We start from the raw sequence: 26,832 nt of genomic DNA on the forward strand, positions 1-26,832 counted from the left end.
AATACTTCTACAAATAGCCTAACCTCCCGTCCCTAACAACCTCACTGTCGATGAGACATCTGTGACCTTCCATTTGCGTGGAAAGAGGAACCAATATAATCTGCATAAAAGAACAGTTATCGAAATAGTTACTTCCTTCTCTCATAGGTTTTGTAGAAGTTGCAGTGATAACAGCTAGGGGATCAATGTTCGGGATATTTATTTATTCCCCGAATGTGAAACATAAATAGAGAGTAAGTTCCATGGACAAAATGGGAGTTTTCTACCCTTTCACTCTACAAAGTTCAAAGTTTTACGTGGAACCGAAGATGGAGCCGCTGCTATTGTGAGAGAAACGTTCTTCCCTTAACTCAGTGCTGAAATATGAAACTCAGCACCAAACATTGTCATTCGTTGGTAGAATTCCTGCTTTTTGTCGTTTTCAGTTCAGCTTCCTCTGTAATTCTGACATTTGTTGTGCTATACCCGTTGATTTGGGTACTTTTATTGTTAGTACTCGGTATAGCCAACCTTTGAAAATCCAACTTCCTTCGCTATGAGCTACATTACTGAGAAATTAGTGGCCGTGAGTCAAGGATGACAAGGAGCATCCACAGTTTACCATTTCTCATCGCCAACTGATTGGCCAGCCTATTTCTATTATTTCACAGTTAATTAAAAAGTTTGCAGTACTTAACAAAGGATGACGTTTCGTGGGTCAATTGTTGCTCTGAAAGTAGTGTGTACAGCTGTACAGCTTCAAAAAGGCACATACATCTGACTGTCGGTTACTTCTGCACGGTACGATAATTTTACGCTGTCCTGCGTCAGTTATTAACAATTGTGGTCACAATTGATTATTTCTAAACACAATACCCTACAGAAATCTCTGGAAGCGTGCGGTCAGCGACATCTGTGTAGATATGTGAAAGCATTTGTGTCTGTTTCCGGCAGAGGTGGCGCACGATTTAGAACGCTGAAATAATGTTCGGTGGAAACGGCGTTCAAATCGCTGACCAACCGCTCTGAGTAAGGATTTCCTAGATTTTGATATACCGATGGAATGTAAACCACTACAGGTCGGATACCTCGTGATTCTACAGGTCAGCGTCTCGTATCCATGAGGAATGTCCGTTGGAGAAACTGCAGTTCCTAGCATAAGGCCGACGCAGCTGTATATGAACCGTGAGGGACGAGATACAGACATCTTGGATCACACCTTAACATATCCGTAATCTACATTTATAACAGACGCTACCTTGACGCTTTAAAATATTCAAGGTGTTAGTGGTATAAGTGCAGATATTTTAATGATGACACTGCACTGAAAAACGTTACTTCAGTATTTACTTCATCTGAAGAATAATAATTATAGCTACGAGGACTATTTGAAAAGTAAGTTCCGATCGGTCTCGAAATGGAAACAACTGTGAAAATCAAAAATGTTTTGTTTCAGTAGTTAGCTACACCTTACGGCTACTTCTCTACATAGCCGCCACTCCGACTGAGGCATCTCTCGTAGCGCTGTACCAACTTCCCAGTACCATCGTCGTAGAAGGCCGCCGCCTGTGCTTTCCACCAGTTCTCTACGCTTTGTCTACAGCTGGTTGTCTGTGTCAAAGTGCTGTCTTCATAGCCCGCGATTCACGTGACCAGAGATGGAGCTCAGGACGAGCCTATTACGAGCTGTGTTGTGGGTGATCAAACACTTCCCAACGAAAACGCTGCAGTTGCATCTTCATTGCCCCTGCAGAGTGCGACCGAGAATTGTCATGAAGAACGAAACGCATGAGAGTTATGTTATGTGGGCTGCACGACATCAGGGGAAATCTCTCACCAGGCCCTCATAACTGGTGGGTGAATATATTTTACACGCATATTTACGTGCTCACTGAGCGCTCAGAATTGAAAACGGTGGCGTGCCGCGATTGACGGACGTACTAGAGACGCTACGCAACATATCTGTAAAAAAACTTCATCGGATTTTCACAGTGGCTTCCATTTTCATGACCGATCGGAATTTACTATCCGAATAGTCCTTGTATTACCAGCAATATGGTTTTCGGTTGGTTAGCATTTCCAAATGCGCATGTCACAAGTAAGCTATTAATGTTTATTTTCCCCCGCTCAGTGGATAAGGTATTACAGTGAGGACGCTTGGATGCAAAACGGATAGTGTGTATGGAAAAGTGTAGTGCACTTCGCGATACAGTTACGACTGTCCAGAAAACATCAAGTAGTCAATTATGTGATGTGTTTGTAGGAAGACTGTTAGACAGAGAGAAGTGGGTACATTCTAAGGTACCAATGATGACGATATCAATACGTACACCCCTAACAAGCTGTATATTATTTAAACATCATCTCAGAAATGCCTTGACGATTTGCTGGAATTGGACACGAACAGTTTGAGATTTCATCGTTAACCAATTCCAGCTTGAGTTCCGTCCCTTACGATTCCAACGTCGCTGTTATGGGAAGTCGTGAAGTAAGTTTCTGAAGCTTTGAATTGTAAATTTCACAACTCTGTCGGATGGCATACGGTGCACTTACTAAAAATGAGTACATCAGAAAATTTCTTTCATCTACCTATTCGGAGAGCTAATACTAATAGCCGGTCATGAGTATGTCTTACATTTGAATCAAACACTGTGAAGTTGGGTAGTTTGTAGAGACACTAATATAGTTTCCATGAAATGTCGTGTAAGAATACCAGCATTTTTGGTATTCCGTGGTACCCTTTGATGTTGCATCGCAATCTAGCTACCCTAATTCCTTTCTTGAAGTTTGAATCTCCAGTGAAACAAGATGTTACTGTTGTGGCCCCGATACATTATCCACGAAAGTGGATGGTTTAGTGTAACTTCACTCGTGATTACGATTGACTGACCACCGCCGTAACAATCTTCTCCAAAGGAGAGCAAAAGAAAAAATAAAGTGCTTCATGAGTACTGTCTATTTAAATAAGCAATAAATACAGTAACTGTTCACAGTAACCTGACTTACGTAGCAACTTCATTATGTCATCGTCACAAAAATTGGTTCAAATGGCTCTGAGCACTATGGGACTTAACATCTGAGGTCATCAGTCCCCTAGAACTTAGAACTACTTAAACCTAACTAACCTAAGGACATCACACACATCCATGCCCGAGGCAGGATTCGAACCTGCGACCGTAGCAGTCGCGCGATTACGGACTGAAGCGCCTAGAACCGCTCGGCCACCGCGGCCGTCTGCCATCGTCACTAAGAGGTCGACTAAATCGTAGTACCGAACTTTCTGGTACAATAAATGAATGATTAGTGTATTTCATTCCTCAAATGTATGTAATATGTATAGTAAAAATAAAAGGCGAGGACCTTGAAGGTTGCTCGAATATCTAACACCCGTGCAGCTGCCACACACTGCGGTTCAGACGTGTGCTAAATGGAGCCAGCTGTAGCTAGCCCGCCTCTTTATCTGCGAAAGACCGGAGGAGGGCAGGGGGCACCAGGGTGCAGGAGCGGCAGACCGAACGTCCCTACGAATTCCGCCCCACCATCCACACCTCTGCGGCCACAGGCAGCCTATTTTCTCGCGACCGCGGAGCATACTCTCAGATGGCGATTAGTCTGGGTTGACACTGAAAGCTGCTACTTCACGATTGCTTAGAGTAGCCTACACAGTTCATTCACAATAATGTGACCACCTCCGAAGTCCAACCTTAACGTGCAATAACCTTTCACTGACGGCCGGTGGCAGCACTAGCAGTGGAGGTTATATAAAATGTTCAGGGGAGCAGAGAACAGTGCAGTTGTTGTAATGCGAAAACGGAGCGTTTTGCATAAGGCCCAAATGGGCTTGATAATTGCCTTTTGAGACAAGAGTAGAAGAATTTCTGAAACCGCAAAGTTTGTAAACAGTTCGCGTGCCAACATGGTTAAAGTAGGCGGCGCATGGTGAAACGCCACTATCCAAAATCGCCGCTGAGTCAACTGTAGTGCACCATGGGCCATAGATGACAGGTGTGAACGCCGGCCGGTGTGGCCGTGCGGTTCTAGGAGCTTCAGCCTGGAACCGCGTGACCGCTACCGCCGCAGGTTCGAATCCTGCCTCGGGCATGGATGTGTGTGATGTCCTTAGGTTAGTTAGGCTTAAGTACTTCTACGTTCTAGGGGACTGATGACCTCAGATGTTAAGTCCCATAGTGCTGAGCGCCATTTGAACCATTTGAACAGGTGTGAACGACGGCTGCGTAGATGTGTACGTGCAACGGTTGAAGAGCTGACCGCCCAGGTAAACCAAGGGGATACCGACGGTGTCTTGTCAACGACCGTTAAGGGAACGTTGCTGCAGATGGGCCTCTGCAGCAGGTGCCTGGTTCATGCACACATGTTGGCTGCTGTTAATGTACCTGGTTCATGCACTCATGATGGCTGCAGTTAATGTGCCTGGTTCATGATCCCATGTTGACTGCTGTTCATAGGTGACGAAGGGTAGAATTTGCATGTCAATACCGCAACTGGACGTTCACTGAGTGGTGATAGGTGGCCTTTTCAGGTAACTGACATTGTATTCTGCACTGGACAGAAAGCAAACACCCTGCAACAATCGTCAGAAGGGTCCAGGCCGTAGGAGGGGGCGTTATGGATTGAGGAATGTTTTCCGTTTTGGACTGGGGGATGTTTTCGTGACATTCCCTGGGTCACCTCGTCATTTTGGAAGGCACAATGGATTAACACAAATTTGCAGCTATTATTGCGGACCATGTCCACCTCTACACGCAGTGTGTTTCTCCTCTGCACAATAACATCTATCAGCTAGACAATGCAAAGCCGCACACACGTCGAATTGTACCTGCCTGGTTCGAAGAGCACCAGCATGAGTGCACTGTACTCCCCTGCCCATTAGCCTCCCCGGATTTAAACCCAGTTCAGTATCTATGAGATCTACTTCAGCGAATTGTTCGCGCCATGGATCCTCAACCGAGAAACATAGCGCATCGGGTCAAGGCATCTCGACATCCCTGTTGATGCCTTCCGGAACCCCATTCACTGTCTTTTCCTGCATGTCTGTGACCGTGCGGTTCTAGGCGCGTCAGTCCGGAACCGCGCTGCTGCTACGGTCGCAGGTTCGAATCCTGCCTCGGGCATGGTGTGTGTGATGTCCTTAGGTTAGTTAGGTTTAAGTAGCTCTAAGTCTAGGGGACTGATGACCTCAGATGTTAAGTCCCATAGTGCTCAGAGCCATTTGAACAATTTTTTGAACCTGCATGTCTCGCAGTGGCCCGCGCTGCAGAATGTGGCTATTCAGGCTTTTCACATGTGGTCACACTAATAGGAGTAGATAGTGTGTTATCACAACTCGTTATTCTTAAAGCTTATACCAATGTGGCTCTAACGCAATGCATCTCACCGACTCTCTTACACAGTACTGTATTAAATCTGAGCGGTTTGGTGGCCAGGGGAGTACAGTAAACTGAAGCTGGTACTTTTAGAACCATGGACGTACATTGCGAGCTGTGTGACGCGTTGCATTGTGCAGCTGATAGATGCCATCGTGCCGAGGAAATATATATTGGGTGTAGGGTGGATATGATCCCCAAGGATAGATCCATCCTTGTGTTGATTCACTGTGCCTTCCAGAATGATAAGTCAGGTAATGACAGAAAATCACTCCCCTGATCATAATGCTCCCGCCTCCAGCCTGGAGCCTTCCGACGATTGTTGCAGGACAGCGCACGCCATCGTCCAACTGTCCGATACAGCAGGAAACAGTGGACGTCCTGTTGCGGTTCTGGAGTGCACATTCCAGCAGATGAACAGTAGTGAGCATGGGTGCATGAATCAGACGCCTGCTGAGGAGGGCCATACGCAGCAACGGTCGCTGAAAGGTCTTTGAGGAGACTCTGTTTGTAGCCCCCTGATTCACCTGCGCGCTCTGTTGCTCAACAGATGCACGTCTGTTCGCACGTACACAGCTCCGCGGCAGTCGTTGACCCCTGTCGCCTATGGCCTGTGGTGCGCCACAGTTATCTCAGCGCCGGTTTTGGATAGCGCCAGTTCGCCATGCGCCGTATATTTTAATCACGGCGGCACGCGAACAATTTACAAACTTAGCCACTTCGGACAGGCTTCCACCCTTGGCCCGAAAGTTAATGGTTATGACTTTTCGGACGTCAGATAAACCCTCAGTTTCCACATTACGACAGCGGCTGCACTGTTCTCCGCGACCTCCCGACTCGCTTCATACCTGCCCTGCACTGCCTGTGCTGCCACCTGCCGTTGTGAGTGGTTACTGCACGCTGACGTCGAACATAGGCGGTGGTCACTTTAATGTGATTGGACCGGGTAGTAACTGCAAGATGCAACGTACATGTGTACGGGCCGAATAGGGAAAAGTTGCACGGCGAGGCAGGGCCATCAATCTTCGCCCACAGCAGTGGCGAGTGGCTGCCCACGCGGCCCGCTGAAGGCGCGCTAAGGACGCAGCAGCCCGCTGCCTTTACAAGGCTCCCCGCTACCTACGGGCCACCTGTCGCTGACTGTCAGCAGAGGTGGCTGGTCAGTGACGCAGCACCGCGTGCCTCTATCTTCCTAATCCAACAATCTCGTTAGGGATATAATGTGTCCAAATCCATCATGTAACTATCCAGACACTAATGTGCACTGCAGAACTGACCACCAAATATCAAAAGAGGCTACTAATACTCTACGGTGTTTATCAGGTTTCGTTGTGACACGTGTACCAAAAGTTCCGCTCTTAGTGGAAACAAGGCATCGAATCCGAAGATCAATGCTTGTCAATAGAATACATGTAGCTACAAAAACGGCTCTGAGCGCTATGGGACTGAACATCTGAGGTCATCAGTCCCCTAGACTTAGAACTACTTAAACCTAACTAACCTAAGGACATCACACACATCCATGCCCGAGGCAGGATTCGAACCTGCGACCGTTGCAGCAGCGCGGTTCCAAACTGAAGCGCCTAGAATCACTCGGCCACAGCGGCCGGCCATGTAGCCACAACCTGATCGATATCGCACGAGTGTTTGTTAATATGTGCAGCAACGAAAAAAAAGTGATAAATTTAGGTTTCACCGTAGTCAGCCGTAATTTTGAATGACGGAACATAATTTGAATGAATGTAGGCCGCACAATAAAACGGTCGCTAGCAAAAGTTAAATTTGGTAAATGATTGTAGTGACTTTGAAATCGCGTAAATATAGTATAATATAAGAAAGAGAAAGCAGCAACTGGACAAAATGTGACCACGAACTAACTTATATGTAAAAGACACGTGTGACATGAACACTAAAGTTATTAATTTCTAATGTACTTTATGGAACTATACTGTGTCAAGAAACTCACGATCATTCTGTCTGTTTGAACAAATGCCTAAACGTGAATCAAACTGTTTACCATTCTTTGCTTATCAGTTTGTAAATTATTGCGCCTCGTAGTATCAATCATGAAATACAAAAATCAAATGGCTCCAAGCACTGTGGGACTTAACATTTGAGGTCATCAGTCCCCTAGACTTAGAACTATTTAAACCTAACTAACCTAAGGTCATCACACACATCCATGCCCGAGGCACGATTCGAACCTGCGACCGGAGAAGCAGCGCCGTTCCGGACTGAACATGAAATACAACGTGAAATTCTAAAACCACTCTGATTACAAGAAAATCAGCGTGCTTTAGTCATAGAAAATAAATTTCAGTTCAGAACTTTTAATTTTAGCTGATTGTCTGCAGTAGCAGTGTAACATTATCTGAACCACCACATTTACTACTGTTTCTGAACGTAATAAGGCAACGGCCTTGCCGCAGCGGATATACCGGTTCCCGTGAGATCACCGAAGTTAAGCGCTGTCGGGCGTGGTCGGCACTTGGATGGGTGACCATCCAGGCCGCCATGCGCTGTTGCCATTTTCCGGGGTGCACTCAGCATCGTGATGCCAATTGAGGAGCTACTCGACCGAATAGTAGCAGCTTCGGTCAAGAATACCATCTTACGACCGGGAGAGCGGTGCGCTGACCCCACGCCCCTCCTATCCGCATCCACCACTGAGGATGACACGGCGGTCGGATGGTTCCGGTAGGCCACTCGTGGTCTGAAGACGGAGTGCTGAACGTAATAAATACTTGATTTAAAGTCAACTGTACATTTAACTAGATTTGGCCTCTTTTGACTATTTCTTTCACTTGAGACTTTCTCGGAGTTTATAATGAAAGGACAGGGCCCTACTGATGGTTAAAGATTCGTGTCGATGAAATTTCTCTCTACCAGTTTTTTGCCTGACTAAAACCACTATAATGTTCCAAAAAGCTACTAAGACGCTGGCATGCGTATCACACAGCTACAAAATACTGCCTGGATCTTGCTTTGCGATTTATTGCTTATGGTGCGTAATAGTGGTTATAGAGATCCATTATTCCAACAGGCGTTTCATAACTAGCGAGCAGCTTGAGTAAATGTTGGCCACACAGTAAAGAGAGTATCAAAAAAAAAATCGTCCTATTAAAAAAAATCTAAACTATTATGTTATTTGAGGTATGTGCCTGAACGATGTACTGTTCAAAAGAGCAAGCTCTCGAGTTTTACATGGTTCCCGCGAGGTAGCAGCAGTGTACCCCCACTTTAGTTCTAGTAAAAATGGTGTCGGGACAATAGAAATCGTTTTGTGTTCTACGTTTTGCGCAATGCGGGTCAGTAATAACTGTTCAGTGTGACTTTTGCACTATGTATGGTGTGGATCCTTCTATAGCGCAGAGCGTTAGACGATGGCATGAACAGTTCCGAGAAAAAGGTTGTCTGTGTAAAGGCAAACCGCCAGGCCCTCCCCTAGTCTCTGACACAGACGTCGAACGCATCCGCCATAGTATCACAAGGAGTCCGCAGAAACCCGTTCGCTGTGCAGCTCGACAGCTGAGCATGCCCCCGACGTGCGTCTGGAGAGCTTTGCGTCGATGTTTACACATGAAACGATACAAAATTCAGCTACTGCAAGTTCTTCGTGAAGGTGACAAACAACAAAGTGTGGAGTTCTGTAGTTTGGTTCTTGGCAACATGGAGGATGACAGTTTTCTTCCACGGTTCGTGTTTAGTGACCAGGCAACGTTCCATTTAAATTGAAAGGCGAACCGTCATAATGTGAGAAGATGGGGAACGTAACAACCACATGAAGTTCATGAGACAGACTCTCCAGGATTTAATGTGTTTTTTTTTCAGTTTGACGGGAAATGCTGTATGGTCCATTTTTCGTTGCCGAGAACACTGTTACAGGAAGCACATATCTCGAAATGCTTGAGAACTTTGCTTTTCCACGGTTGGAGACTGATTCGAATGTCTTCGTTTTCCAACAGGATGGGGCACCGTCACACTGGCATCTAGAACTGCGTGAATTTTCAGATGAAAGGATTGCTGAACGATGAATTAATCGCACTGGACCAAATGATTCAGTCTTACATTACTGGCCTCCATGGTCAGGGGGTTGTGGATGTTTATAGAAGACTCTGTGTATGTGCCTCCGTTACTAACAGCAATGGCTCTGAGCACTATGGGACTTAACATCTATGGTTCTAGAACTTAGAACTACTTAAACCTAACTAACCTAAGGACATCACACAACACCCAGCCATCGCGAGGCAGAGAAAATCCCTGACCCCGCCGGGAATCGAACCCGGTAACAGCAATGAATGAACTGATTCGTCGCATAACAGCTGTGGAAACTGTAACTCAAGACATGCTCACTCCAGAGTAGGAACAATTTCAATACCGCACTGACATCTGCCGTGCATCTCAAGGGGGCATATTGAATACCTATGAAACGATATAAAAAACATTTTGAGTGTCCGGTTCATGAAAAAAGAAAATTCATTGTATATGTTTATTAGTTTCAGAAATACAGACGTGCCAAATCGGATGATTATTTTTAATACACCCTGTATTCTTCATTACTTCCTAAATCTTCATGCGACCGTATATTGTGTCCACATACTTCGTCGCCCACTTATAATTCACCTGGGCATGTATTACAATATTTTCGACCCAAATCACTCTGGCATTTGCGCGCCAACATCACCACAGATGCTTCGCAACTACTTTTCTTCCATCACCTCTACAGCTGCGCGCACTAACGTCAGTGATGTTAATGTTACGCAAAGGATATTTCTGTGCTTTATACAATAAAAAAATTCTTGACAGGGCCAGCGTGTTTACCACAATGATTAATACAAATAATTCTTACCTATGCTATCAACATACGTTACATTTTCATAAAATCTAATTACTGACAAAAATTTTAATACATATATTTACAAAAAATAGTTATAAACTCGAGAAATGAAGTAGCTGAAAAATACTTGAGGCACTGGGTTGTAGTGCTACAAGGCGGATCTGCTACGGTAACAGGTAGTGGGGAGTGCAGTGTTATCAGTAGAGACACAGTAACAGTAGAAGTGTTCGGTCAAGAGAGAGCAGTGAAATCGAAGGGGAACTAATAATTGGATGCCACTTTAAAAGCGTGCCGGACATTTAAACCCTTCTAAAGCTGCACAGATCAACTGTTGGTGATGTGATTGCGAAGTGGAAACGTGAAGGAACAACCACAACTAAGCCAAAACAAGGCAGGTCTCCTTTACTGACGTACAGGTTCCTTCAGCCATTGCGGAGGGCGGTTGTAGCAAATCGTGTGAAACCAGCGGAAGGCATCATTCGAGAGTTCCAAAGTGCTACGAGCAATAAAGCTAGCACAGTGACCGTGCACAGACAGGTAAAAAGACTGTGATGCAATAGTCGATCAGCTCCTCGTAAGCCACACACTTCTGTAGTGACTGCTGAGCGACGCTTGAGATGGTCTGCAGAGCGACGCCTGTGGGCAGTGTATGTCTGGAAACGAGATATCTGGAGTGATGAATCACGCTAGAATCTGCGATAATGCGATGGAAGGGTTTGAGTTCGGAGAATGTCCGATGAAGGTTATCTGCAGCATGTGTAATGCCAACAGTGAAGTAGAGAAGTGGCTGTGTTGCACCGTGGGGTGATTTTCGTCTTTAGGGTGTGGTCTCCTTATTGCACTTACGTAAACGCCGACTGCGAAAGGATATAAACACATTTTATAGAACTGTGTTCTGTGTACCTTAGAGGAACTGTTCGGAGACGATTATTGTATCAGGAAGACAATACACCTGCTCATAAAGCAGCACCTGTGAGACAACGGTAAGTGCGCAGTAACATTCCTGATGTGAACAGACCAGATGCGTTGGGAAACGCCTGAAATTAGTGAGACCGTTGACTTCGCTCCAGACCCCACTGTCCAGCATCACTACCTTCTCATGTTTCGGCTCTTGAGTAAGAATGAGCTGCCGTTCCCCCACGTACATTCAAACGCCTCACTGAAACTGTCACCAGCAGAGTTCAAGCAGTCGTAAAGGGCGAAGGATGGACATCGTGCATTAAAGGCCACTAACAGGTGTCCGGATAGTTTTGATCAGATTGTGTATCTCACAATTTCCGTCACTGACCTACATCGGATTCCACATCTCTGCAGTTTCCCATAAGGTGGAGACATGTAACGCTGTTTATAGTAACCCTTCCAGCGGATGGGCGATTTAACCCGGCACCTCGGTACTAAGTGAAAGGTACCGACCATGTTGCGACACAGGTGTTAAGTCTCTCCTTTCTCTTTCCCCATCATCAAGTACATAAACTGTACAATGCGCTCTACACTTACACATCATAGTCTTCTACATTAGTCATAATTAAGCTGGATGGAACAGTGCGAGGTAGGGCAGTGGTTAGTACACTGGCCCGCATACGGAAAGAAGACTATTCAAACTCGCGTCCGTCCATCCTGTCATAGGTTTCCCACGATTTCCCTAAATCTATTTACGTTTGTTTGAATTTTCTTTTGCTGGTTATTTGTGTTTTAATTAATGTAGCTTTTGTAACTCTAATCACGCTTAAGGCAAATGCCGGGATTGTTCCTTCGAAGGAGCACGGCCACTTTCTTTGTCCATCTTTCCCTAATCCGAGCTTGTGCTCCGTCTCTAATGACCTCGTTGTCGAAGGAACGCTAAACAGTAGTTTCCTCCTCCTTCTGAATTAATATGGAAAATGAATCTATTCTTTGGCCTCGACGCCCACCTGATTGGGCTTCTCTCACTGAGGCTGTTTCAAGTGTACTGGTAGCGCAACGCACGAATCATCTATTCTAGCGTGAGCTGCGGAACCTTGTCACACGCTACCCTCCATGCCAGACGGTGTTTGTGGTTTACTGCGCCATGAGCGGAAGTCTGTGCAGATGTGGAGGCTGGGCCGGGATCAGGATGTCATGATATGTGAACTCACAGGACATGCACAATTATGCATCAATCTCCATCAACACTTTCATGTGCCGTTGCATTATCTGAAGATTGTTGTTTGGTGCCCAATGTCTGGTGTCTGCATGGTAACGCGATTCCTTTGCCACACTGTTAATGGTAACCGGTATGTCCAGAAACTGTTTAAGCCATGTGTGTATCAGTTCACAGAGGATGCACGAGTGTATGGATACTTTCTGAAAAACAGAGCGCCGGCCGCGGTGGCCATGCGGTTCTATGCGCTGTAGTCCGGAACCGCGCGACTGCTACGGTCGCAGGTTCGAATCTTGCCTCGGGCATAGATGTGTGTGATGTCCTTAGGTTGGTTAGGTTTAAGTAGTTCTAAGGTCTAGGGGACTGATGGCCTGAGATGTTAAGTCCCATAGTGCTCAGAGCCATTTGAACCATTTGAACCAAAAACAGAGCAAAAGCACACACCGTCGTGACAGCCTAGTCACAAAGGCTTTAGGTATTTTTTGAGAAGATGCAACCAGCAGAGGCAGTGCAATCTCCTTGGCACCTCGATCGCTAGATATCTCTACCTGCGATTTTTACCTTAGGGACTGACAAAAGAGTGAGGCGTACTCATAATATCCTCCTCACACACTGGAAAAGCTAGGGCAGAACATCGTAAATGCTGCTGCTAGTATCACTCAGACAAACATGCTACACGTGTCTCGAAGTTTGATGAATCGAGCACTGCTGTAGATTAATCTCAACGATGGCCATTTGTAGCATATTCTGTCAATGTGGATCTATCCTGTGTTAATATTACTATAATATAGCGCAGGGAACCTGGAATATGTTTCCGCCACAGTCTCTGAAAAGATGTATACTCCTTTGATCATAGTGAGGGTACGTGTTTATACTAAAACTCTTAGGAATGAGAAAATAGTCATTTTCCGAGAAGATTTGAACAATTTGAAGGTCAACGCTTACGTAATTCTGTGAGTTTTCTAATTTTGTGTATTTTTACTGTTGCTTATGCAATCGAGAGCCCTGAAACAAACAGTTCAACTAACCAGTCATGAAAACTCGTATACAATATTATTAAATAAAACTTTTTATACTGTTATGTCATACAGTCATCGTAGGGAAAACCCAAAATGTGTACGATCAGGAATGAATGTATTACAATAAACTCACTAAGTTGCCCCAAGTGTGTCGTATCACTGACAACGTAAAAAAAATAAGATTGTGAAAAATACTCATTATGCGAGTAAATTATCTTTGTTGCTATTATAAAGAGGTACTATAAAGAGATATTGTTGATGCCGGTATAGTGAAACAGCGTGGTATATTTGCATAGGTACTCGATGAAATCATGGCCAATAGTTTTCAGCAGTCAGTCGAAGTCAGTGTGAAACTCAGGAAATAAGAACTGGGAACAGACGCGGGAATCACGCGTTGCTGTTCTGGACAAGGGCCTAGCAAACGTCGCGGGCTGTTGCCTCCATCTGCCTTTCAGTTCTGAGACTGTACAGTGTGAATGGTTGAGATGAGTAATTAGCTGTCTTCGTCCTATAGGTGTAAGGAAACACAATGGTGAAACCTTGTGACGACACACGGCTTACGTTCGAACAGCACCAAGCAGAGATTAACGTCTCAATCTGAAGTGAGTATCTCAGTTTAGTCTTTATTTTCATCAGCATTATTGAGGAGACATTTACTATCTGATGCAGGGAACTAGCAGATTTTGCTGGTTTTCGGAAACCTTACACCTCCACTTACCGCTGAAATAACGACGACGAAAATTTCTTCTTGGAGTAGAATCCAAAATGGCTGCGTCCGAGTTCAGAGGCAACAAAAGGGTACGTTTATTTTGCCGCAAAGTCGAATCGCTATACTACGAAGCCCGACCGGCTATTCCCCCAGTACCGCGAGGTAGGCTAGAGGGCAAAGCTGATTATATTAAGCACGCCTTTATCGTAGAAGGCTTCGGACTGATTGAGCACAGCATCCACGTCTGCCTAGACGATGTCAAATGTAAGAGCAGGAGCAGCCTTTGTACAGAGTGGGCTGGGCTTGTAGTTCTCGGAGGAGCCGCCTGGCCGCGGTCACTGACTGCGGCTGGCGGACGACCTTCCTTAACAGGAAGGAGCAGCTGCGGCCGCAACCGCAGCTGCAGCTGCCGTGGGGGCGCAATGCGGTGCGGCGTGGCCGCGACAAACCGGTCACCGCCGCAGCGCAGCCGCTCTGGAGGTGGGTCGCTCGCGAAGGAACGGCTCCAAGGGAACAGTTGTCTGAACTGAATGTAAGGGCTGAGGGACGACTTCTGAGGAACGGCCATTCACCGTTCCCTTCAGTGCGGTCTCGCTCCCGCATCGCTCTCGCTCGGTCGGTCTCGCTCCTCGTTTCAGTGCCGCCGTTCCCCGTCCACATCTCGGTCTCGTTCGGTTAGTTCGTTCTTTGTCGCGTGGTCACTAGCTCCTCGTCTCACTCCATCTGCTGTCCTTCAGTTATTGTTGCTTACATTATTTGCGTTTGCTCGTTCTTGCCCAGTTTCAAACTATTCCAGAAATATCGACTTCTTTGCGTATGCTGTTCAATATCCAACAATGGTAATTTATAACACCGTTATTAACGTATGTTAAAATAAAAAAAAAATAGCCCCAATTCCGTGGAACTCATTTTCTCGCATGGTATAGTTTTGTGGTGTCACCGCCAGACACCACACTTGCTAGGTGGTAGCCTTTAAATCGGCCGCGGTCCATTAGTATACGCCGGACCCGCGTGTCGCCACTGTCGGTAATTGCAGACCGAGCGCCACCACACGGCAGGTCTAGAGAGACGTACTGGCACTCGCCCCAGTTGTACAGCCAACGTTCATAGCAATGGTTCACTGACAACTACGCTCTCATTTGCCGAGACGATAGTTAGCATAGCCTTCAGCTACATTTGCTACGACCTAGCAAGGCGCCGTATTCAATTGATATTGAGATTCTATTAATGTATCATCAAGAGCGATGTTCTACAAATGTGGATTAAAGTTAAGTATTCCAGAAGCTACGTACTTTTCTTTATAGTTTTCATTACGTATCCTGTTTCAGACCTCACGCCAGCCTGCGTGAGTTTAAGCGCGTGCCTTTCGGCTTCCTCTCATTGTGTCTAGGCTGTCTTGTCTAGACACAACAAGTTTGTTCTAGAAAACACAGTGTCCATCATTTCAATTACGGCATTTACAAATAGTATTTATCTGTAGTAGGTGTTCGAGAGTCATTAAGTCAAATGACTGTGGGAGATAGATCACGTTGTGGGAACCAACTGTTGTTGGACGTAATATGTTCGTATATGCTTTCCACTGATGCTAGGCATGCTCTAGGATTTTCCGGCCCTGGGACGACGAGATACCAGCAAACTACCAGTGCGTGCTAAGCAGGTGCTTTACACTCTACCTACCCCATTAAATTGATAGAGTGATTTTCAACGAGAAAACCCTGAGAGTGATTGTCTCCAAGCGGAGAAAACTATTTTAGAAGTGGATCATCAACGATAACTTTACTGCGCGTACCTCCATTCATAAGGAGCAGACGACTGGATTAGAGGCAACACACAAGGCACACTACAGGTGCCCACTGCAGGTGCCTACACTCTGCTGCCTCTCACAGGAATAATCAATAACAAAAACCGTCTAGTGTCGTCAGTGACAACGAACATTTTGTCTCTAAACAAAGTTGCTCTCCATGATGTGATCTACAGACTTCAAAATATATGAGCCAGGACACTATGAACACCTGATTAGTAGCTCGTTTCTCCGTCTCTGGAACGAAATACATCAATGAATCTGCCTATCAGGGATCCGACTGTTTGTTGGTAGGTTTGTGGATTACGTATGTAGCATGTGGCATGAGATATCTACGTACAGCTCATGTAATTCGCTTAAATAACGGGCGTCAGATTTTCGTTCACGATGATGGCGCCCGATAGCGACCCAGATTTATTTCATAAGTTTTTTTTTTAAGTTGTTCCCTCATGTCTTAACAGATGTCCTGTCATCCTGTCCCTTCTCTTTATCATTGTTTTCCACATATTTCTTTCCTGTCCGATTCTGCATAGAACCTCCTCATTCCTTACCTTGTCGGTCCACCTAATTTTCAACATTCGTCTGTAGCACCACATCTCAGATGCTTCGAATCTCTTCTGTTCCGGTTTTCCTACAGTCCATGTTTCACTAACATACAATGCTGTAGTCCAGACGTACATCCTCAGAAATTTCTTCCTCAAATTAAGGCCGATATTTGATATTAGTAGACTTCCCTTGGCCAGGAATGCCCTTTTTGCCGTTGCTAGTCTGCTTTTGATGTCCTCCTTGCTCAGTCCGTCATTGGTTATTTTACAGCCTAGGTAGCAGAATTCCTTAACTTCATCTACTTCGTGACCACCAAGCTTGATGTTAAGTTTCTCGCTGTTTTGATTTCTACTACTTCTCATTACTTTCGTCTTTCTTCGATTTACTGTCAATCCATACTCGGTACTCATTACACTGTTCAGCAGATCATGTAACTCTTATTTACTTTCACTCAGGGTAGCAATGTCATCAGCGAATCGTATCATTAATATCTTTTCACCTTGAATATTAATTCCACTCTTCCACTCCTGAACCTTTCTTTTGTTTCCATCATTGTTTCTCGATGTACAGATTGAACAGTTTACATCAGGCGAACTGGGTCGCCGAGATATCAAAGTGAGTCCACTATAAAGGTCCCCAAATCTCTGGAACACGGTTCTGGCTCCGAGACATGGGCTATTATACAGGTGAAATATGACACCACCGCCGGGGAAGACCTCGAACATGAAGGGATGCTGGTGGTTCGCTGCTGTCAGCGCATCTTCAATTACTACCACAGGTCGCATTCAAGCGCAGGAGAACGTCTCCCATAGCATAATACTGCTCTCACCAGCCGGCGTCAGTGGCGCACTGCACGTTTCGAGCTACCGTTCACCTCGGTGATGGCGTTTTTGGAGACGACCATCGAGCCAGTGTAGGAAAAACGTGATTCACCCGAAGAGCCGACACGTTTTCGTTGACCGATGGTCGAATCCTGATGGGCCCGTGCCCACTGCAATCGTAATCGGCGATGCCGCTGGGCCAATGTGTGAACACGTGGGGGTGGTCAGCCACGGAGCTTCATGTTTAAAAATGTACGATGAACAGTGTTCTCCGAAACACTTGTCCGTGCACCAGCATTGTGCTCGTCCGGCAGACATGCCAGAGATCACCATCTATCCTACTTCACAGAACAGATAAGCCTCCGAACCCCACGTGCTGTGAAGAGTCGTGAACGTCCAATCCTTTAGCGCCTTGTGATAGTTTCACTGTCCGTCTACCTCATTCCGTAGATCCTGACGACAGTAGCACGTGAACATTCGACCAGCTTCACCGTTTTCGAGTCAATCGTTCACGGGCTCTGCGTAATAATAATCTGTCTCTTGTCAAAGTCGCTTATCTCAGTGGATTTCCCGATTTGCAAAAAAAATGGTTCAAATGGCTCTGAACACTATGGGACTTAACATCTATGGTCATCAGTCCCCTAGAACTTAGAACTACTTAAACCTAACTAACCTAAGGACAGCACACAACACCCAGGCATCACAAGGCAGAGAAAATCCCTGACCCCGCCGGGAATCGAACCCGGGAACCCGGGCGTGGGAAGCGAGAACGCTACCGCACGACCACGAGATGCGGGCTCCCGATTTCCAGCTCATATTTTTGCTAGGGTGATCCCCTGTCCGTGTCTGTTCCGCTTACGTACTCTTGTTACAATGTCACGTGCCTTTAACGCCAACAGGTTGCATCCAACGTCGCGGTAGGCAGTGGTCATAATGTTGTGGCTTATAAGTGTGTTGGTGTGTGTGTGTGTGTGTGTGTGTGTGTGTTTGTGTGTGTGAGATGTCTCTTCTAGGAGTCTTCAGGCATATTTTCTCAGGTTTTTCAGCAGATATGTTCAATTTAGTTTTTGCATTGTGTGTAGCTGGAGTTAGCCCAAACAAATATTTCTCATCACGCCCAGTCTCGGCGGAAAGTATCCGTTTGTTCAATAGAGCGGTCCGCGATTGGTCTAGTGCAATATTTGTTTAATCAGTATCTATTAACAAGGACAGTAAAACTGGAAGAATAACCACTAATCGAGCAGCGAAAGCATTGACCTGGTCCGTGCTGGCTACTACCGCCAAGCATGGGGCGCTACTGAGTCGCTGCTGGATTGCTCTCTATTCTTCATGGTTTACTGTGTCTGTTAATACATATCTACGAATTGAATGTAAGAATAGAGTAATCCGGGAGCAATCTATGGAAAGGGTACGTAAACTTACGATTTAAAACTAATTTTGTTTGTAACGGGAAACAAATCGACGCTTTCTCTTGCGACTGGGCGTCCAGCAAAGACGTGACGAGTAGTAGTTGTCTGTACTGATTTCAGCTACATATGGAGAAAACGAAACTGCAAATATCTGCTGAATGACCAGGGAAAATGCTCCTTACGAGTTATAGGAGACACACTCGCAGTACGAGGGTTGCCATGAAAGCAATGCACTGAAATTTTTTCTCAGCCGAAAACAATGCTGCGAATGCGAAACTTAGCGTATGTATTATCTGAAGTCTCCAGAATGAGCGCGCCAAGTTTCCGTCACTTCCGACAGATAGCGTAGTTGTAGGACAGTTCCAAAATGGCGTCTGTAGGTGATATGCGTTACAAGCAACGTGCCGTCATTCAATTTCCCTCGCTGCAGAGAAAGAAACTGTGAGGAATATTCACAAACACTTGTGCAATGTCTATGGAGCATCTGCTGGCAACACAAGTACTATTAGTCTCTGGGTATGGAGGATGAGGTCATCAGAAAGCGGTTCGGCGGAGCTCCTCGATTTTGAGCGGTCCGGGAGACCATCCACGGCTGTCACACCGGACATGTTGCAGGGGGCTGATGTCATTCGTGAGGACAGACGCATTACGAATCGGCTGTTGGCGCTGAATCTATCAATCAGCAAAGGAGGTATGGATGCAATTATCCATACTCTTGGATATTTAAACGTGTGTGCAAGGTGGGTCCCGCGGTGTCTAACGGTGGATCAAAAAACGCACAGAAAAAACATTTGTCTTGATTTGTTGCAACGTTTCGAAGCTGATGGGGAGGCCTTCTTGATTCGGATTGTGACAGGCAATGAAACCTGTGTTCACCATTTAGAGCTCGAAACAAAATGACAGTCGATGGAATGGCGCCAATCCCACTCCCCACAGAAGAAAAAATTCAAAGCAACTGCTTCCACCGATAAGGTCTTGATCTCCATGTTCTGGGGCTGTGAAGGAGTGGTTATCACTGATGTGATGCCGAGAGGCGGTACCATTAATTCAGAAGCGTCTGTCGATACATTAACAAAACTCAAGATGCGCTTCTAGCGACTTCAGCGCCACAGCATCCCAGGAGATGTTTTACTGGAACACGATAGCGCCCGGCCCCACACAAGTCTGAGGACAGCTGCACACATCGCAAAACATGGTTGGACAGTGTTATCCTATCCATCCTACATCCCTGACCTAGCCCCCTCGGGCTTCCACTAGTTTGGGCCATTAAAGGACGTCATTCGTGGAAGACATTTTGAGGATCATGAGGAGGTGATTCACGAAGTGGAGCACTGGCTGCGCCATCAGGACAAGAGTTGGTACAGACAGGATATACATGCCCTTGAGTCGCGCTAGAGGAGATGGAGATTTTGTGGAAAAATAGGGTGTGTAGATAAAACACCATTCTTTCGTGTGTGTAATTCTCATTATGTTCAATAAGAACTGTAGAAGAAAAAAAAATGCGGTGCATTACTTTCTGGGTAACACTCATATATACGAGGGGCGTTCCATAAGTAATGCAACACTTTTTTTTCTGAATGCACGTTGTTTTTATTCACGATTCCAATACACCATACAATTCCCCACCGTTGCGGCTACAAAACCCTGTTTTTCAACATACCGTCCAAGGCGACTGCCTTACACCACCTCACCGGTAAGGCCTGTATGGCCGCGTGGCACCACTCTAATGGTCGATGTCAGAGCCATCGTCTTGATGCACCAGTGACCCCCCCGTCATCCACGTACTGCTTCTCACGGAGCGCATCCTTCATTGCGACAAACAAATGGAAGTCGGAAGCAGCGAGAATCGGGCTGTAGAATGAGTCAGGAAGGTCAGTCCAAAGGTCATGCCCGGGCATTAACTGTCTAAAGCAGTTTGATGCAATTCTTAAAAAAAACTCGCTACGTCGGCCTAAAAGTGACGCAGTTCTCAAGTAAGTGTACGGCGGCTTTGAATGCTGAAAGATTTCCGAGCTCTATTAAGAACAAAACAATTAAAGTTTATAAAAGTAGTTGCGAGTAGCTTTATGAGTGGTATTAACTTTGTAATTGCAAAGCCGCTGGTTCGAATCTCACTAGTGACAAGTCTGTTATTTAGTTTTATTTAAATTACATCCTAATTATCGAATGGAAATGTTAATTAACGCATCTTCATTTAAATTTGTAATTAAAATAACGAATTTGTGTTTTTAATTCACACTCGGGAAAGTATATTAAAATTAGAAACAGACGTACAGTATCGTGTAATTAGATAAAAAAGTAACGTGAATGGGTATATATGAGCATGTCTCAAAAAGGTCCAGTCACCAGTGCACCAAATGTCAAACATGAACGACATGCCTGTCTACAACTACTCTCCCACCCGGCGAGCAAGTTGTATGAGACAGGCAAAATAAGAGTTTAAGAAGAATGTAATAATTCCAGTTTCAAAGAAAGCAGTTGCTGATTACCGAACTATCAGTTTAATAATAATTCCTCACAGAAGACCGGAGAAACTGGTACAAGCTGACTTCGGGGAAGATCAAGTTGGATTTCGGAGAAATGCAGCAACACGTGATGCAATGCTGGCCATACGATATATCTTAGGAGACACGTTAAGGAAAGGAAAACCTATGTTCATAGCATTTGTAGACTTAGAGAAAACTTTTGACAATGTGGACTGGAATTTTCTTTCTGATATTCTGAAGATAGGGAGAGTAAAATACAGCGAGCGAAAGGCTACTTACAACTTTTGCAGAAACCAGATGAAAGTTGTAAGAGTCGAGGGGCATGAAAGCGAAGCAATAGTTGAGAAGGGAGTGAGACAGGGTTGTAGCCTACCTTGATACCATTCAGTATGTACTCTGAGCAAGGAGTAAAGGGAGCAGAAGAAAAATTTGAAGTAGGAATTAAAGTTCACGGAGAAGAAATAGAAACTTGGAGTTTTGCTGTGATTCTGTCACAGACAGCTTTGGAATTGGAAGACCTGCGGAACGGAATGCACAGTGTCTTGAAACGTACCTACGATCTGTATTTTAATTTAAAAAACCTACCTGTTACCAACTGTTCGTTTAAAATTCTGAGCCGTATGTTTGTGACTATTACGGCGCCATCTATCACAAAGCGAAAAAAGTGGTCCAATTAAAACATTCATATTTCTTTACGTACTACACGAATGTGTAATAAAAATGGGGGTTCCTATTCAAAAAAAGCGCAGTTGATATCCGTTTGACCTATGGCAGCGGCATTTAATGGGCCAACCATAGCGCCATCTGGTTTCCCCTTCAAGCTAGACCAGTTTCGGGCTTTGTAGTTTTTTCGTTTGACTCTTATTTCGTGAGAATATGGGCCGGTCAGGATTAACGGGCACCCCTACATTTAATTTATAGAAGAAGAATTATTGGATCGCTGCGTGATTCAAATAAGTGTATCGTGTTCTTTACCAAACAGCAAGAGTGTACGACTGAGCAGTTTCACTCCGCTGTCTAACAGCGTTGCAATGGGTTTCCTTGTAGCCGTACCACGTCCGTCTTTCTGTGGCCTCCGATTTTTTAATCTACCCACCACAAAATAGTTGCATGTAGTTTTGAAGCTGTAGGACAGAGTTTTGTTTACTTCAGCCGGAAGGCTGGTTTTAAAACCCCTGTGTTTTGCAAAACAGAACCACATTGCAGGCGATATGCTGCTTTCTTAATAGCACCTGAAAATCGACTTGCAGTGAGGCGAAATAATTATTTCATCATTCCGTTAACGTGAGTCAGTCAGATGCTGATCAACATATCACTTCTGTACATTTCGTTTCACTGAACGAAAATGAAATTCCGTCTCAAAGGTTAACATACACAATAAGAGTTTGTAGACTACTCACATATTTAACCTGTAAATAGTCGGAAATTTGTACCTGTAGTCTTCATTCCTCTTCCTGACATCACAGACTGTCTAGGTGGAAAATTCTTACCTAATGAGCATACGAGATAATGAAGAATTTCTTCAATGAAATTACTGAAACACAGTTCAAAGCTCTTGGGTTATAAGTTCTTTTCGGCAAAACACTCAGAAAGTAAAATTCTCTGTAACTATTCAAACTATTTTCAGCACCAAGCACTACTCAAATTCGGAGATTCTGCCTAGTTCCATTCATTATAGTTACTGTTGAAACTAACATCGGTTGGTTAAACGGTGATGTATTGTTCGTCCATAAAAGGAAAAGTCTGATCCTACGCTCGTCACTTGGCTAAATGGAACAGGGGGTGTATAAAAACTCGCAAATACCGAAAGGTTCAAATGTTCATTTGTGTATGAAATCTTATGGGACTTAACTGCTAAGGTCATCAGTCCCTAAGCTTACACATTACTTTACCTAAATTATCCTAAGGACAAACACACACACCCATGCCCGAGGGAAGATTCTAACCTCCGCCGGTACCAGCCGCACAGTCCCTGACGACAGCGCCTCAGACCGCTCGGCTAATCCAGCGCGGCTACCGAAAGGTATGAGGCAACTGCACCACTCCACACTTGCGTTCAATTTCTTAAAATGAAACTAGAATATTATAGTAGTTTTGTTCGTGATATGAAAGTTTCATCCGTGTACAGTCATCCGAGAGGCCCGCGTTCCGCGGCTATTATCACGAATCTGGGTCACGCATTTGGCTTACAGCACTCGCAGCCTCCGACGCGAACTTCGCACGACTGACTACAGCGGACCTTACTTTTCTTGCTGACACATTTCATTCCTTCATTGGAATGGAGGAAGACTGGCTGTTCCAGTACTTAAATATTACGCTTCATCATGGTTCAAACGGCTCTGAGCACTATGGGACTTAACTTCCGATGTCATCAGTCCCCTAGAACTTAGAACTACTTAAACCTAACTAACCTAAGGACATCACACACATCCATACCCGAGGCAGGATTCGAACCTGCGACCGTAGCGGTCACGCGGCCCCAGATTGTAGCGCCTAGAACCGCTCGGCCACCCCGGCCGGATGCGCTTTATCATCCAGTGCCTTAAGCCTCAACATCACACATTATACAGCTATTATTTTCCAAATTCGTATGGTTTCTAATGTATTAGGTGGAAAATGGAGCCGAAATTTTTGCTTCCTAGCTTGCCTCTAGAAGGTAGATAATATATAACACTTCTGCTCATTCTGTATCAGGGAAAACTCGAAAAATAATAAAAGCAGCGCAATAGGGGAGTTATGGCGATTACGTTACGGTAAATCACATATACTACCAAAATTTCAAGATCGAAACGTTTATATTTTGCGCCTCTAAAAATTATGAAAATTTAATTTTTTCAGGAAATTAGCACATTAGTCATACCTAAATTCAAGAACAGTTTAAACTGAACAGTTTAAGATACAATTGCAAGTGTGTTAATTGCTATGATTTTCTGAGTGTGTTGTCTCTCTGCCTCTAGCTGCACACGCGTTTGGCCCATTATAGGAAGAGAGTAGAGGGGGGAATCCCACCCTCTCACAGCGTTCCGTGCCATGCACGTGTCGCCAACGAACAATTTCACTTGCTTCCTTGCAGGCTCTCTCATCGAGTTGCAAGGAGACGTGGCACTGATTGTAGGTTCCAAATCTTTTTCTGGTTTCATATTAAAAGCTTCGCCTCGGATTAACGTCCTTTAACATCTATAATAATCCTAGAAGTAATGAAGATGGTACATTAGATCTCTAAATTTGTAACGTTGCGTGTGAGGAGCCACTAAGTACCAATTTACTGTGTTGTGGTTCCTTAGACTGAGCTGCACTACTACTAAAATCAAGTAGACACTCACAGACGATAATAGTCACTCACGCAGAAAGACGCTATTGGCTGCTGTTTGCCTCTTGTTATTGTGCATCGCCCCACCACTCGCACTGTTACATCCACACCAGTCTAGGATTTCTTAGACAGGCTTTTCATTGTACTCTAGGCTTTCAAGGACAAGTTTGATGTGCACGTGCCTACTTCTGCACCAGAGCAGACGAGGACTGACAGTAGCTCTGACACACCTCTAACTGAATATTTTTGCAGCATGGTATACACGTGTCTGCTAGGGACTTATTTTATTATAGTTATTTAATAAAAGTTAGTAAGCATTCTTCCGTTGAATGTCGTCCTGTCTGCTGCGGAGGTTACACTCATTTACAGGGTGGCGCACGAAATGTGTTACAAATTGTTTCTTTCACAATTTACGACGCACATTAGATATCCCGCTGGGATCTCTACAGCAATACCAGCAGAGCTTGGAAAAACAAATAAGTTACGAAATGACGTGTAATTCACGATGCTGCCGCTAGGAGACTAGTTAGCAGCAATGGCTGACAATGGAAGACTGACGATACAGCAACGATCGGCAATTGTGTTACTTTTTCATGAAACGAAAAGCCTTGTTGTGACTCAGAGCCGTTCTCGACAACAGTTTAACACACGATTGGTCCCTTGCAAGAAGACCATCCACAGGTAGTACGATAAATATGTACAGGAAGGAACAGTATTGGAAGCGAAGCGACCTCAGCCTAAGCCTGTTTCTTCGCCGGAGAATATTGAAGCGGTACGAGTTGCTGTACAGAGAAGTCCCGGGAAATCGTGTAGAAAGGCAGCAGTGCAACTGAGAATATCAAGACGCTCAGTTAAACGCATTCTTAAAAGTGACCTCCATATGTACCCATACAAGATGACTTGTGCACAGAAGCTCACTGAAGAACACAAGCAGCAGAGACTACTGTTTGCTCAGTGGGCGGAAGATAGGGAAGCAACTCTAAACAACGTTTGGGTTTCAGACGAGGTGCATTTTCATTTACACGGTGTGGTTAACAAACAAAATGTACGCTTTTGGGGCACTGAAAACCCACAAGTGCTTCATGAACGACAACACTATGCTCCGAGAATTACAGCTTGGGCAGCAATTTCCAGTCACGGACTTATTGGACTCTTTTTCTTTGAAGAAACTGTGAACAGCGAACGTTATTTGAGCATGCTTCGCAATAGCTTCATTCCACAGCTTCTTGCTACTGCCTTGCCCTTCAACACGCAGTGGTTCATGCAAGATGGAGCAAGGCCACATACTGCAAACACTGTGTTGGAGTTTTTACACGAGCATTTCGATATGCGGATCATTTCACTCAGTTTTCCAGGTTGCTTCAATGACGGACAAAATTGGCCCCCCAATAGTCCAGATCTCAACCCATACGACTTTTTTCTTTGGGGCTACGTAAAGGAAAAAATATTCCCGAAACGTTCCGTGATTTAATGAAGCTCAGAAGACTTATTCTTCAAGCTTGCAGTGAAATTACGGAAGACATGTGCCGTAGGGTAATCACTAACTTCAGTGTTCGTTTGAAGGAAGTTAGGAAACGAAATGGTGGACATATTGAGCATGTGCTGAGTTAGAACAAATCTCCGTGGACGGCTCTTCATTGTAGTATATGTTCCTTTCAGATTTTATTGACAATTAAGTTTATATTAAAAAACAGAATGGTAACAAATTTCGTGCGCCACCCTGTAATTTCCACACTGAGGTGCTCATATTTCTTCCAAAACGGAAGTCTATTTAGAAGACTAATATGCATTGCAAACGACATTTCCCTGAGGCACTATTTCTCTGAAGAGATATACACATTATGATAAAAGTCTAGAAAGTGGATGCAAGCCTTTGAATTTGCCATTACATCCTAGTGCATAACATCACGGAATGTACAAACATGCAGTTTACAGTGCACTCTTATGAGTGAGTTGGACTCACTAGCCTAGTAGCGTTGGCAGCTCTGCTGTCCACAGTAGTGGCAGTGATGTGACGTGCAACCGATTCTACTAAAAACATAGCGTCTATGGTTAGCAAATATGGCTCGATAGCTTCACACTTGTTCCCAATACATTTGAAGCCAAGCGGCCTTATGTCTGTAGAGTAGACCTCAAGTCATTTTGACGCCATCCATAGTCAACAAAAAACTGCATCGTTGTCTGTGGAAAAAATTAAGTAGCGCCTTTGGCAGCGATACCATACTGGAATAGAGCTTCAACAGTCTAGTGTATTCTAGATTAATGACACCATCTAGCTGTGAGAAAACTGAGCCTTACATTTAAGCAAAAGATATGAGGTAGCACACACACATAAAGATGCACGCACACACATTTAAGGTACATACGGCAAAATCATTGCATTTCTACATCTAGTTACCCACAAGAAACCTA

The 26,832-nt window shown here is 44.8% G+C and overlaps 1 protein-coding gene and 1 pseudogene across 1 annotated transcript in view; both read left to right on the forward strand.

Moving 5' to 3' along the window:
- The window catches only part of LOC124595937 (ras-like GTP-binding protein Rho1), a 293,949-nt gene that overhangs the window by 143,827 nt on the left and 123,290 nt on the right, over positions 1 to 26,832 (forward strand). The window lies entirely within an intron of this gene.
- On the forward strand, positions 7,774 to 7,891 carry LOC124597550 (annotated as a pseudogene).

The sequence above is a fragment of the Schistocerca americana genome, chromosome 2 (genome assembly GCF_021461395.2).
Source record: "Schistocerca americana isolate TAMUIC-IGC-003095 chromosome 2, iqSchAmer2.1, whole genome shotgun sequence".
NCBI classification, from domain to species: domain Eukaryota; kingdom Metazoa; phylum Arthropoda; class Insecta; order Orthoptera; family Acrididae; genus Schistocerca; species Schistocerca americana.